We start from the raw sequence: 14191 nt of genomic DNA, 5'->3' as shown, positions 1-14191 counted from the left end.
ATTCGGGTTCTAGAATAAGGGTGAAAATTTTTGTACGCCCAAGTATGATTGACATTTTATTTTATTATATTATATATTGTTTGTAAATGAATTATATTTTATAAATAATATGTTTTTGAGAAAAATACACCGCAGTAATTTGAAAATTTCAAAATTACATTTCTCGACTGAAAAATAAGATATTCGCGCTAACTCGAAGGCACACAGTGTGCTTTTTTGTGGCTTATTAACATTTAGTTTTAATATTTTGAATGAGCTTTGTACCACGATAAGTAAATGTTAATAAGGAACAATAATATTGACAAATACATAGTTTAGGAAGAGCCTGCCAGAAACTATAGAAGAAAGCAAATGCATCTATAGAATTGACAACAACAACCACGCTGTCAAGTTTAAATAGCGGAAAATCAGCTGCACTTGATAGCAGTAGGTTGAATAAGGAAAATGAATTAGCAACACGAGTTCACGGGGTGTGCATAGCTCAGCGGTTGAGGCTTCTGACTTGCACATCGATGACGCGGGTTCGATCCCTGCTGAAGTCTAGAAAAAAGAAGTCTGATGAGGAGATGTGGTGATCTCCGAAATAGCTGCTATAACTTCTACCGCTTAGACTTTGTTGCTTTTTCCATTTTTCCTAATAAAATAATCGTGGTACAAAGCTTATTAAAAATATTAAAATTAAGTGTTAATAAGCCACAATAACATTGACAAATACATAGTTTAGGAAGAGCCTGCCTGAAACTATACAAAAAAGCAAATAAGCAAATGGATGTATAGAATTGACAACAACAACCACGCTGTCGAGTTTAAATAGCGGCAAATCAGCTGCACTTGATAGTAGTTGGTTGAATAAGGAAAATGAATTAGCAACAAGAGTTTACGGGATGTACATAGCTCAGTGGTTAACGCTTCTGACTTTGAACATCGAATTCGCAGGTTCGATCCCTGCTGAAGTCTAGAAAAAAGAAGTCTGATGAGGAGATGTGGTGATCTCCGAAATAGTGCTATAACTTCTACCGCTTAGACTTTGTTGCTTTTTCAATTTTTCCTAATAAACAATCGTGGTACAAAGCTCAATAAAAATATTAAAAATAAAATGTTAACAAGCCACAATAACATTGACAAATACATAGTTTAGGAAGAGCCTGCCTGAAACTATACAAAAAAGCAAATAAGCAAATGGATGTATAGAATTGACAACAACAACCACGCTGTCGAGTTTAAATAGCGGCAAATCAGCTGCACTTGATAGCAGTAGGTTGAATATGGAAAATGAATTAGCAACACGAGTTTACGGGGTGTGCATAGCTCAGTGATTAACGCTTCTGACTTGCACATCGATGACGCGGGTTCGATCCCTGCTGAAGTCTAGAAAAAAGAAGTCTGATGAGGAGATGTGGTGATCTCCGAAATAGCTGCTATAACTTCTACCGCTTAGACTTTGTTGCTTTTTCCATTTTTCCTAATAAAATAATCGTGGTACAAAGCTTATTAAAAATATTAAAATTAAGTGTTAATAAGCCACAATAACATTGACAAATACATAGTTTAGGAAGAGCCTGCCTGAAACTATACAAGAAAGCAAATGCATGTATAGAATTGACAACAACAACCACGCTGTCAAGTTTAAATAGCGGCAAATCAGCTGCACTTGATAGCAGTAGGTTGAATATGGAAAATGAATTAGCAACACGAGTTTACGGGGTGTGCATAGCTCAGTGATTAACGCTTCTGACTTGCACATCGATGACGCGGGTTCGATCCCTGCTGAAGTCTAGAAAAAAGAAGTCTGATGAGGAGATGTGGTGATCTCCGAAAAAGCTGCGATAACTTCTACCGCTTACACTTTGTCGCTTTTTCCATTTTTCCTAATAAAATAATCGTTGGACAATGCTTTTTTAACACTTCATGCCAATCAACGGTAGCGCTTTCGACAGAAGCAATATTTTGATATGAAACAAAATGGCTTTGAAAGCTAATTTAATTGCTTTTCAAGGAAAGGTATTGCCATTGAGCCACAATCACTCCTTGACCTTAAAAAAATTGGTCAAAAATAGTGTTCTTCGAAAAACAGCATGCAAAATCCAACGGATATGTTAAAAAATAACCATTTTTTGTGTTTTTTATTATACGAATATAATAGATTTTAAGACGAGAAACAGGATTCCAGTGTTTAAAAAAAGAAAAAAATTTCAATCCCTCAATTTAAAAAATGCATTGTATATTGCATTTTTTATGATTTGCTTGCAGCTGTGCATCCTTCACACAAATTTATATCCCTCGAACAAGAAGTAAGTTTTCATGCTATTCAAGACCTTTAATTTAACCAAGGCCTTAACTCTAGGCCCTTTGAGAGCTAAATTATTACGATTCTGAAGTTAAACTTCGAAATTTCATTCGACATTTTACGCAATTTTTTTCTAATTTCGGAGTAAAAACGAGTACAGCAGTTTCGAAGTTTGGTTCAAAATTGTTATAACTTGGCTCTCAAGGGCCTTGGCTCAAATTAAAGGTCTTGAATTGCACTTATTGTTCGAGGGATATAAAATTGAGTGAAGGATACACAGCTGCAGGCAAATAGAAAGAATGCAATAAAGTAATGCATATTTAAATGAAGGTGTTAAATACACCTACATATGTATGTATATAATTACGCATAAAAACCGTGCTGCTATGTTTTTTTGTACGTAAGTGAGCGCAATATTAAAAGCAAGCATACCATCTGTGTATATCGCAAAGCTCGAGAACGGCTGAAGCGATTTTTTTGAAATTTCGGACACCTACTGCAGACGTTCAAAGGATGGTTTTTGGTTAACAAAAATCTCGATTTATAAAGGGAGCGTGGAACCTCCCATACTATACTATACTGTTATACTGTGAGCAAAATAGCAACGAAGTTATACTTCATGCGACGTACATGCAAATTCTTAAAGAGGAAGTATAAAATAATGGTATACAGAGCTATAATAGAACCCCTACTAAATTATTTCCCACCTATATCATTCATAATTAATGAAAGCCAGATTTATAAATTGCAAAAGCAACAGAACTGAGCAATGAGATTTATTCTTAGAAAACGTTATGACACCCCAATCAGAGACATGTTGGCGGTCCTCAATTGGTTAAGTGTTAAGCAACAACACTTCTATTATGCTATGAAATTCGTTAAAAACATTATAGATGGCAACCTGCCAGAATATTTAAAAGGTAGAATAAAGTATGGCAATGATATACATAACAAAAACACCCGTAAAAAACGACTTCAACTTACGCATGTTTAAATGTGAGTCTGATAAGAGTAATCTCTACTATAATTTAATTTCAATTTCAAATTTTCTAAAATGTTATAATGAATTACCTAATAGTATTACCCAATATAGAAAAATAACTTAATTTAAAAGAAAATTATTTGCATACTGTATATATATATATAAGACTGTTTCAATATAACTAATGTGTTCTATCTCTATCCTCGCTAAGATCCTGTTGCCATTTACTTTCGTCCCGTGAAATTTTAAATGTTTGTATATAAATGAATTCCCTTACAAATAGTCCTATTAGGCTTAAGTATTGCATTTTAAATACTAGGTTAAGCTTATAATTAAATATTGTTATGATCTAGGTTCAAAAGAGCCGTAAGAAATAAAGTAAAAATAAAATAAATACAAACCGAATTTTTCATACTCAATATCTCTGGAAATGTTCATGGTAGAGTTCTGGAACTTGGTATGGAGATATATGAAATCCATCGCATACTCTTGGAGAAAAATTGGAGCTTTCGGAAAAGGGGGCGTGGCACCTCCCATACAAACCGAATATTCATACTGCATATCTCTGGAAAGTGTTCATGGTAGAGTGATGGAACTTGGTATGGGCGCATATAAAATCGATCGCATACTCTTGGAGAAAAATTGGACCTATTGGAAAAGGGGGCGTGGCACCTCCCTTTCAAACCGAATTTTTCGTACTGCATATCCCTGGAAGGGTTTGTGGTAGAGTATTGGAACTTGGTATGGGTATATATGAAATCCATCGCTTACTCTTGGAGTAAAATTTGAGCTATTGGAAAAGACGTCGTGGCACCTCCTATACAAACCGAAATTTTCGTACTGTATATCTCTGGAAATGTTCATAGTAGAGCACCGGAACTTGGTATGCAGATATATGAAATCAATCGCATACTCATGAAGAAAAATTCGGACTATTTGAAAAGGGGGCGTGGCACCTCCCATACAAACCGAATATTTCATAATAAGTATCTCTGGAAGTGTTCGTGGTAGAGTACTGGAACTTTATACGGGCGTGGCAGCTCCCATACAAGTCGAATTTTTCTTATCGCATATCTCTAGGATTGTTTTTGGTAGAGTACTGGAACTTGGTGCGGAGATATATGAAATTAATCGCATAGTCACGGAGAAAATATAGGGCTATGGGACAAGGGGCGAGGCACCTACCATACAAGCCGAATTTCATACTGCATATCTCTGGAAGTATTCATGGTGCAGTACTGGAACACTTCGTATGGAGATATATGAAATCAATCCCGTACTCATTGAGACAAATGGGCTCTTTGAAAAGAGGGCGTGGCAAAGTACAAACGTACTGACTTTTACTTATCTTTGAATGTGTATACAATTCTTCTGTAGGTATATTTGTGAGTGAAATCCTAAATGCCTGGAGGGATTTTAACAAAGTTTTGTGTGTGTGTTTGAGTGGGTCTCTGGATAGTTTAGTTTCACAATTTGATCCGCCAGTTGGCGCCGGGGTTGAGGTATTACTAAAAATCGTTTTTATGATCCGATTTGGCGAATATTCAAAACATGTATTGGAAATTGCCACTATAAGATAAAGTTTCTAGGGCACATTCACTATAGATCCGGATCATTTTTGCCACCAGGGAACTTCTCATGGACATAACACTTTCGTTCGGTTATTTAAAGCGGCAAACGACCACCAAACCATACTCTTAGCCGATGAATGTGCCAGTAAAAATCGGAAATTAGGATTGTTGGAGAAAATGTTGGACCAAAATGTTTAAATTAAAAGTCTAATTTTTGGCGGGACGAAGTTCGCCGGGTCTGCAAGTAGATTAAATAAAAATACAGTCAAAGACAAAAGCTTAAATAAAGAGAATTTTTGGAAATGTAGGCAAAAATAATATTTTATTTTTTTCCGCTAACTTTTCATGAAAATATACAAATAAAATCTCTAAACTTTGTTCCAAACCTAGGAAAATTCAATAAAATTTTGTACTAATTTACAACTTTCTAATCACATTGTTTATAAAAATTCTAAGTATGCCGTTTTATAGCCCATTCAATTTAAGTATAAAGAAGTGCAAAATAAAATTGCTAAAAGATCGCGATGTTTTTTGGTATTTTTTTCGGACGGTGTTATTGTTTCGCCCATACAAAAAAACATTGTCGACATACTTTATATGGAAGAAACTGCGTGAAAAATGCCAAAAAACAAATTGATTTTTTAGCAACTTCAAACTTGCACTTCGTTATACTAAAATTGAATTAAATTTAAATATAAAGCAGTGCAAAATGAAATTGCTAAAAAATCGCGTTGTTGAACGGATTTGCATAGAAATTTGCACATAAATAGCTTATTACCTATGTAGATTGGAAATTGGATACTTTTCTTAAGAGTTGCCACCTGGTAAATAAGTTTAATTAAATTAATACGCGGAAACGTCTGAACGGATTTGCATGAAATTTTGCAAGCAGATAGCTTATGACCTACAGTGGAAAATAGGCAAATTTTTTGGAAGACTTGCCACCTGTTAAAAGATTAATTGAATTAATACGCAAAAACGACTGAACGGATTTGCATGAAATTTGGCACAGAGATAGCTTATGACCTACGTTGGAAAACAGGCTACTAGATGGCGTTATACTGAAAGTGATTCCGATAACTCAAGTCCCCTTCCATACAAATTGGAATTTTCATATTACATACATGTTTCATATTACACATGAGAGTTATTGGAAAAGGTGGTGTGGCAACTCCCATGCAAATTGATTTTTCTATGCTGCATATCTCTGGAGGTGTTTATTGCAGAGGACTGGAACTTGGCACCGAGATGTGTATACAAAATTAATTCCATACTCATGGAGAAAAATTTGCGTTATTCGAAAAGGGGACATGGTTCCTCCCGTACAAATTTACTGTTTTATACTGCTTATCTCTAAAGGTGTTCATGGTAGAGTACTGGGACTTGGTACTGGGGTATGTAAAATCAATTCTAAATTCATGGAAGAAGATTAGGGTTATAAGAAAAAGGGGCGTGGCACTTCCAGTACAAATTTACTTTTTCTTGCCACATATCCCTGGAAGTGTTTGTGGAAGAATACTGGAACTTGGTATGGAGTTGTGTATGCAAAATGTATCAATTGCTCATGGAAAAAATGTGAGTTATTAAAAAAGGAGGCATGTCGCCTCCCATACATACTAAAAACTTCTTAATACATACCTCTGGAAGGATAGAAAATCTCTCGAAGTATTTTAAATTTGTTATGGAGATTTATTTTATAAGTGCCGTACTGACAGAATAAATTTCATTAAATGGAAAAGGGAGAGCCGGGTTCGGCCTTATAATCTAAAGCTCTCTTGAGGCATTTGCTACAGTAATGAGAAGTGGTATTTTATCAAGGCCAGGTTACTAAATTTGAGTTGGAACTATTAGAACTCGCCGTGGCACCTCCAAGAAGATTACACGTTCACGCGTCGTATACCTGGAAACATTTTAAGCTAAACATAGAGGGATTGATATCTTTCGTATGCCTAGCGGGCAGACGAGATTTTATAGTTTCATAGTTTTAAACGGCCTAAATACCTTAACTCGCTTAAAAAATAACGAGCTATAACGAAATGGGCATAAAATCTAACATCATTAAGCTACTTTTCATATTTGTATGAAAGCGCGGGGTGAAACCCGCGGGTATAAGCTAGTTGTCATATAAATCAAAAATATCAAGTTAATGAGAGAAAAATGTCATATTAACATTGAAAATGATCAAAACAACAGGTTTCACGTTAAATTGATATGAAAACTGTTAAATCAACATTTTTAAATTATTCTCATATTAAAATGAGAACAGCAGTTGACACTCACGTTCGCGCGTGCAAAAAATAAAAAAAAACGCTAGATCTATTGAAAATCGCATTGAAATTGTTTTATAGTCGTTTTAAAATGCAAACTGTGAGAATATTTAATAAAAAACCACTCAGAAAGTTAATAGACATTGGGAAAATGAGTGATGATTCTTTATTATTTGGCGAAAATGTTTCGCTGGCTATGAATGACGCAGGGGAGCATATCGTTCTGGAGCAACTCCTGTAGAAATTAGTGAAAATGGAGAAATTATAACGCAATCTGCTTAGTATGAAATATTAAGTGGAAATTTAGAACAGGTAAGAAATGATTTTCTATAATAGACATGTTTTTTACACGTACAACTTAAAGCTGTAACGACATTGACTGATCATAATACTATGATGTTGTTTTCCTAGATTGTCCAAACTCAATCAGGAAGATATCAGCGATTAAAAGACTTATTAAAAGAGATGAATATAGAAGCCGCTTACGACAAGTTTTTTGGTGATTGTTTTATTTTTTAATAAAATTGTTTTATAATCTATATATATAAAAAAGGATGTATGTATGTATGTATGTATCTATGCAGCTTATAGACTCCGAAACCATTCAGCCGATTTTGTTAAAATTTCCAGGATAGCTTCATAGAAACTCGGAGAGTGTTCCTGTGAAGTTTGGCTATTTTTGAAAGAGTTGCCACCTGTCAGAAAAATAAAATTTATTTAAATATGCAAGTAAAGTAAATATAGATATCAAATGGAAGGTATTTGAGAAAGATATTTAAGAAAATTTACATCAAAAAATATTTTAATAAGTGTTGCCACCTGGTCAAAAAGTTAAAAATAATGAATATCAAATGCAATTCACATCAAATATTGCAATATGGGTATCAAACGGAAGGTATTGGAGAAAGATTCACGCCAAACATATTTTTGAGTAGAGTTGCCACCTCTTTCAAAAAAAGTTAAATGACATAAATTTGTGTATTAAAAAGTATTTCGCAGGATACGTATCAAACGGGAGCTATTGGGAAATGTTTCAGTTAAGACCAATTATCGTATAGAGTGTCCACATACTTAAGAAAATAAAATCGGATAATATTTTTAAGAAATACCAAAGATTTAGAGTGTGATAAACTTCAAAGTCTGTCAAACCGAAAGCTTACCAGAAAGAAAATGCCGAATCCAAATTTTTAAATCTATATGTGAACATATGTATGTATGTTAATGCCAGAGTTGTGTAAATTTTCACCAGGTTGCAATTTAAAAACGGAATTTGTTTAATAGTTAAAAACCAAAAAAGTACTCAATATTAATGCATATCTTTTGTTTCTTATTGAATAAGGCTTAAAAAAATATAATAAAATTTGCAATAAAAAATTTTGTAATATTTTTTCCTAATGCGCATACGAGATTTTGCTTGCATAATTTTCCTAAATTTGGGTGCATAAATTTTGGTATTTTTCCACAACATTCATAAAGAGAATACCTACATAGAAAACACTTTGTTACTTAAGTTCACATAAATAAAGGGTTTAAAAATTTCAAATTATTTGGGAGGAAAGTACCTGCAGAATTATAGCATTCGTTTTTATTTTACGGTTGAAGGTAGTTAAATATTGTTTACAAGAGTATATTTTGTTTCCCAAGTTTACCTAAACAATGGCTTCATAAATCTTGGGATTTTTCCACAACATTCTTGAAGAAAATACCTACGTACAAAGAAATTTTTCTGTATACACTAATTCAGATAAATAAGAGGTTGCGAAAGTCTACCGATTTTTTTTTAATTTATTGCAGGAAAAGTACCTGCAGAGAATATCTTCTGCTGTTTGCACACGTTTTAGCATAGATAAAATATAAGGATTTTTAATCTTTTTAAGTGGAAGGTACCTTCAGAGAACATATTTATATTGTTTGCCTGAGTTACATAAACATAAGGTCGCATAGCTAATACATTCGCTCATAGCAAGTGTAGACACTGCGCAAACGATAGTGAATTCTTTTTATCTGAGATCAGTTCAACATACAGAGTATTATTATTAACATTCACAAAAAAATAAAATCATGCCACCAAAGAAAGCATCAATTGGAAGAAAAAAACCCAAAACAAAAAAGTCGAATGAATACAGAGCGGCGGAAACGGAAGATCAACGAAATGTCCGACTTCAACAAAATCGAAACAGAGAGACAAGCTCGAGAAATGTGGAAACGGAAAACCAGCGGGAATCTCGCCTCCAGCAAAATCGTGTGAGAGCTTCAACCTCCAGAGACGCTGAAACCCTGGAACAACGAGAATCTCGCCTACAACAAAATCGTGTGAGAGCTTCAACCTCCAGAGACGCTGAAACCCTGGAACAACGAGAATCTCGCCTCCAGCAAAATCGTGTGAGAGCTTCAACCTCCAGAGATTCTGAAAATCCCGAACAACGCAACGAACGGTAGAATAGTAGACATGGTATGCTGCAATCCGAATCGTATCTTGGAACTTTCGAAATTCGTAGCAATGGCATGCCTAAAAACGAACGAGTAAGCTTTTTTGCGTAATTTTGTACGAAAACAGAATCTTTGCTGCACCTTATCGAGAAACTTGGGTTTGTACAATGATTTACGGTTGTTGTGTCCAAACGCCTCAACCCGAATCCAAAAACTTTAACATACACGTGTGATCAAAGGATTCAACTTTTACTTAAAATAAATGTTTCAAATTTCTTGTGTTTCAATTTCTTATTAATAAATTCGGTTTGCACTATGCAATTTTTTACAATGTGGGTTCTGCGCAAAAATACTTTGATATGCACAAGAAGTGTTGTATACCTTTGACATGCGGATGCCCCTCTTCTCCGGCATCACAGTAAGGAGATTATACTTAGTAAGTGTTACAATCCCTAAGCGTGGCTGAAGGCGGAAGCAAGCGCAACAGGTGGTGTACCTAACAAAATGCATATTTTCAGTGGCTTGGAAGAAGCTGCTATTGTATTAACTGGATTGAGAACCAGTTCTTCAGGCATATGAGGAGTTCTGGCTTGTGGTTCAACAATTCAACCAGAAGCTGACATGGATGCGCTCATGCATGCCCTGCAGCTCCGCATACCTTTGTGAGTCCATTGCCATAGCTCGCTCTTACTCCGCTGCATCAGAATCCTCAAACTATTTAAAATCAGCCAATTTTACTATAAACAAGCACATGATGAGTGTTTTTTAATTCCTTTCCACTTTGTTTTCCTTCATACAGCTGACTTCGAAAAACAACTGATAGCTGGCAATGCTGCACATTTTTCCGCAAGAGTTGCAGCATGTCGATTTTTCGTTTTTCGTAACGTAGCTACGAATTACGAAAATTCGGGTTCTAGAATAAGGGTGAAAATTTTTGTACGCCCAAGTATGATTGACATTTTATTTTATTATATTATATATTGTTTGTAAATGAATTATATTTTATAAATAATATGTTTTTGAGAAAAATACACCGCAGTAATTTGAAAATTTCAAAATTACATTTCTCGACTGAAAAATAAGATATTCGCGCTAACTCGAAGGCACACAGTGTGCTTTTTTGTGGCTTATTAACATTTAGTTTTAATATTTTGAATGAGCTTTGTACCACGATAAGTAAATGTTAATAAGGAACAATAATATTGACAAATACATAGTTTAGGAAGAGCCTGCCAGAAACTATAGAAGAAAGCAAATGCATCTATAGAATTGACAACAACAACCACGCTGTCAAGTTTAAATAGCGGAAAATCAGCTGCACTTGATAGCAGTAGGTTGAATAAGGAAAATGAATTAGCAACACGAGTTCACGGGGTGTGCATAGCTCAGCGGTTGAGGCTTCTGACTTGCACATCGATGACGCGGGTTCGATCCCTGCTGAAGTCTAGAAAAAAGAAGTCTGATGAGGAGATGTGGTGATCTCCGAAATAGCTGCTATAACTTCTACCGCTTAGACTTTGTTGCTTTTTCCATTTTTCCTAATAAAATAATCGTGGTACAAAGCTTATTAAAAATATTAAAATTAAGTGTTAATAAGCCACAATAACATTGACAAATACATAGTTTAGGAAGAGCCTGCCTGAAACTATACAAGAAAGCAAATGCATGTATAGAATTGACAACAACAACCACGCTGTCAAGTTTAAATAGCGGCAAATCAGCTGCACTTGATAGCAGTAGGTTGAATATGGAAAATGAATTAGCAACACGAGTTTACGGGGTGTGCATAGCTCAGTGATTAACGCTTCTGACTTGCACATCGATGACGCGGGTTCGATCCCTGCTGAAGTCTAGAAAAAAGAAGTCTGATGAGGAGATGTGGTGATCTCCGAAAAAGCTGCGATAACTTCTACCGCTTACACTTTGTCGCTTTTTCCATTTTTCCTAATAAAATAATCGTTGGACAATGCTTTTTTAACACTTCATGCCAATCAACGGTAGCGCTTTCGACAGAAGCAATATTTTGATATGAAACAAAATGGCTTTGAAAGCTAATTTAATTGCTTTTCAAGGAAAGGTATTGCCATTGAGCCACAATCACTCCTTGACCTTAAAAAAATTGGTCAAAAATAGTGTTCTTCGAAAAACAGCATGCAAAATCCAACGGATATGTTAAAAAATAACCATTTTTTGTGTTTTTTATTATACGAATATAATAGATTTTAAGACGAGAAACAGGATTCCAGTGTTTAAAAAAAGAAAAAAATTTCAATCCCTCAATTTAAAAAATGCATTGTATATTGCATTTTTTATGATTTGCTTGCAGCTGTGCATCCTTCACACAAATTTATATCCCTCGAACAAGAAGTCAGTTTTCATGCTATTCAAGACCTTTAATTTAACCAAGGCCTTAACTCTAGGCCCTTTGAGAGCTAAATTATTACGATTCTGAAGTTAAACTTCGAAATTTCATTCGACATTTTACCCATTTTTTTTCTAATTTCGGAGTAAAAACTAGTACAGCAGTTTCGAAGTTTGGTTCAAAATTGTTATAACTTGGCTCTCAAGGGCCTTGGCTCAAATTAAAGGTCTTGAATTGCACTTATTGTTTGAGGGATATAAAATTGAGTGAAGGATACACAGCTGCAGGCAAATAGAAAGAATGCAATAAAGTAATGCATATTTAAATGAAGGTGTTAAATACACCTACATATGTATGTATATAATTACGCATAAAAACCGTGCTGCTATGTTTTTTTGTACGTAAGTGAGCGCAATATTAAAAGCAAGCATACCATCTGTGTATATCGCAAAGCTCGAGAACGGCTGAAGCGATTTTTTTGAAATTTCGGACACCTACTGCAGACGTTCAAAGGATGGTTTTTGGCTAACAAAAATCTCGATTTATAAAGGGAGCGTGGAACCTCCCATACTATACTATACTGTTATACTGTGAGCAAAATAGCAACGAAGTTATACTTCATGCGACGTACATGCAAATTCTTAAAGAGGAAGTATAAAATAATGGTATACAGAGCTATAATAGAACCCCTACTAAATTATTTCCCACCTATATCATTCATAATTAATGAAAGCCAGATTTATAAATTGCAAAAGCAACAGAACTGAGCAATGAGATTTATTCTTAGAAAACGTTATGACACCCCAATCAGAGACATGTTGGCGGTCCTCAATTGGTTAAGTGTTAAGCAACAACACTTCTATTATGCTATGAAATTCGTTAAAAACATTATAGATGGCAACCTGCCAGAACATTTAAAAGGTAGAATAAAGTATGGCAATGATATACATAACAAAAACACCCGTAAAAAACGACTTCAACTTACGCATGTTTAAATGTGAGTCTGATAAGAGTAATCTCTACTATAATTTAATTTCAATTTCAAATTTTCTAAAATGTTATAATGAATTACCTAATAGTATTACCCAATATAGAAAAATAACTTAATTTAAAAGAAAATTATTTGCATACTGTATATATATATATAAGACTGTTTCAATATAACTAATGTGTTCTATCTCTATCCTCGCTAAGATCCTGTTGCCATTTACTTTCGTCCCGTGAAATTTTAAATGTTTGTATATAAATGAATTCCCTTACAAATAGTCCTATTAGGCTTAAGTATTGCATTTTGAATACTAGGTTAAGCTTATAATTAAATATTGTTATGATCTAGGTTCAAAAGAGCCGTAAGAAATAAATAAAGTAAAAATAAAATAAATACAAACCGAATTTTTCATAATCAATATCTCTGGAAATGTTCATGGTAGAGTTCTGGAACTTGGTATGGAGATATATGAAATCCATCGCATACTCTTGGTGAAAAATTGGAGCTTTCGGAAAAGGGGGCGTGGCACCTCCCATACAAACCGAATATTCATACTGCATATCTCTGGAAAGTGTTCATGGTAGAGTGATGGAACTTGGTATGGGCGCATATAAAATCGATCGCATACTCTTGGAGAAAAATTGGACCTATTGGAAAAGGGGGCGTGGCACCTCCCTTTCAAACCGAATTTTTCGTACTGCATATCCCTGGAAGGGTTTGTGGTAGAGTATTGGAACTTGGTATGGGTATATATGAAATCCATCGCTTACTCTTGGAGTAAAATTTGAGCTATTGGAAAAGACGTCGTGGCACCTCCTATACAAACCGAAATTTTCGTACTGTATATCTCTGGAAATGTTCATGGTAGAGCACCGGAACTTGGTATGCAGATATATGAAATCAATCGCATACTCATGAAGAAAAATTCGGACTATTTGAAAAGGGGGCGTGGCACCTCCCACACAAACCGAATATTTCATAATAAGTATCTCAGGAAGTGTTCGTGGTAGAGTACTGGAACTTTATACGGGCGTGGCAGCTCCCATACAAGTCGAATTTTTCTTATCGCATATCTCTAGGATTGTTTTTGGTAGAGTACTGGAACTTGGTGCGGAGATATATGAAATTAATCGCATAGTCACGGAGAAAATATAGGGCTATGGGACAAGGGGCGTGGCACCTACCATACAAGCCGAATTTCATACTGCATATCTCTGGAAGTANTTCACGGAGAAAATATAGGGCTATGGGACAAGGGGCGTGGCACCTACCATACAAGCCGAATTTCATACTGCATATCTCTG

General features: G+C 34.9%; 1 long non-coding RNA gene across 1 annotated transcript; it reads right to left on the bottom strand.

The window, feature by feature from the left end:
- Positions 1 to 8784: 8784 nt before the first annotated feature.
- On the bottom strand, positions 8785 to 9616 carry LOC108378613 (uncharacterized). The gene is made up of 2 exons (XR_001849426.1): positions 9504 to 9616; positions 8785 to 9434 (listed from the first exon to the last, which is right to left on the bottom strand). It is a non-coding gene; the product is annotated as an uncharacterized LOC108378613 (long non-coding RNA).
- Positions 9617 to 14191: the final 4575 nt, after the last annotated feature.

Source organism: Rhagoletis zephyria, unplaced genomic scaffold, assembly GCF_001687245.7.
Source record: "Rhagoletis zephyria isolate East Lansing unplaced genomic scaffold, Rhagoletis_zephyria_1.1 Rzeph_scaffold_14535, whole genome shotgun sequence".
In the NCBI taxonomy this organism is placed as follows: Eukaryota; Metazoa; Arthropoda; class Insecta; order Diptera; family Tephritidae; genus Rhagoletis; species Rhagoletis zephyria.
Note: the sequence above shows the minus strand (reverse complement) of the source record. Positions and strands in the feature narration are given on the sequence as shown.